Source organism: Humulus lupulus, chromosome X (assembly GCF_963169125.1).
Source record: "Humulus lupulus chromosome X, drHumLupu1.1, whole genome shotgun sequence".
NCBI classification, from domain to species: Eukaryota; Viridiplantae; Streptophyta; class Magnoliopsida; order Rosales; family Cannabaceae; genus Humulus; species Humulus lupulus.
This window is the reverse complement of record NC_084802.1, coordinates 40991556-40993144: the sequence shown is the minus strand read 5'-3', so window position 1 is coordinate 40993144 and position 1589 is coordinate 40991556.

Here is a 1589-nt window from a genome sequence, read left to right as displayed (position 1 = left end):
GCCAATGTGGTGGACGTCAATGACGATGATGTTGATGAGATGATTCCAATGGTCGAAGACTTCCTTCTACCTACAACCGAAGAAGTAGAAAATAACCCTGCGGCGGGACAATTTTATGACGATCTGTTTGACGAGATTGAGGCTGAGTTATATCCTGGTTGTAATTGGATATCTTCTCTTAACTTTTTAGCAAAATTATTGCATTTGAAAGTTAGAGGCAAGATTCCCAATAAAATCTTCGATGAATTACTGAAATTACTAAAGCTTGCATTTCCGAAGGGAAATAAAATTCCATCAACGTACTACGAGGCTAAAAAAAGATTACAGAAATTAGGGTTAGGGTACGAGTCAATTCATGTATGTGAACATGATTGTTGTTTGTTTTACAAAGAGCATTCAACTAAAGAGACTTGTCCAATTTGCGGAAGTAGTAGATGGATTTCTCCTGAAAAAACTGATGGAAAAAAGGTACCACATAAGGTGATGTGTTACTTTCCATTAACTCCTCGATTAAAAAGACTGTACAGTTCAAGACTTACAGCGAAGCAAATGTTATGGCACTATACTGGGAAATCAAAAGACGATGGGATAATGAGACACCCAGTGGATGGGTTAGCGTGGAAGGATTTCGATGCCAAACATCCTGATTTTGCTAGTGAACCTCGAAATGTTCGTTTAGGTTTAGCTGCAGATGGTTTCAATCCGTTTGGCAACATGAGTCAAGCATATAGTATGTGGCCTGTGGTGTTGGCTAACTACAATCTTCCACCTTGGATGTGTATGAAAGATAATAATTTCATATTATCCATTCTTATTCCTGGACCAAAATCACCGGGAAAGGACATGGATATATTCTTGAGACCATTGGTGGATGAGTTAAGGGAGTTGTGGGTTAATGGTGTCGATACAAGAGATAGCATAACCAACACTATGTTTAAGTTGCGTGCAGCCTTATTGTGGACAGTTAACGATTTTCCTGCTCGTAGCTATTTATCTGGATGGAGTGGTCAGGGATACAAAGCTTGTCCGACGTGTAATGAAGACACAACTTCTGTTCGAGTGATCGGTAAGACATCCTACATTGGTCAAAGAAGATTCCTTCCAAGTAACCATCGAATGAGAAGAGACACTCAGTTTGACGGACAAATCGAGAGAAGGCGTCCACCAAGACGTTTTACTTGTGAGGAAATATTAGAACAAGTAAACAAACTTGTACCACAAGTTCCTGGAAAACACGAGATGTTTGGAGGTGTCAAACGTAGGCGTATTGCAGAAGATCAAAATTGGAGGAAGAAAAGCATATTTTATGAGCTTGATTATTGGTCTTCGAACACTTTAAAACACAACATTGATGTCATGCATGTGGAGAAGAATGTGTGTGATAGTTTGTTAGGCACAATCTTGGATAATGATAAATCCAAGGACACCACTAATGCAAGACATGATTTGAAAAAGTTTGGAGTAAGGGAATCGTTGTGGATATATGAAGATGACAGCGGAAAGTTAATGAAGCCTCATGCCCCTTATGTTCTCACATCTGATCAAAGAATGCAGTTTTGTAAATTTATTCGAGATGTGAAATTTCCAGA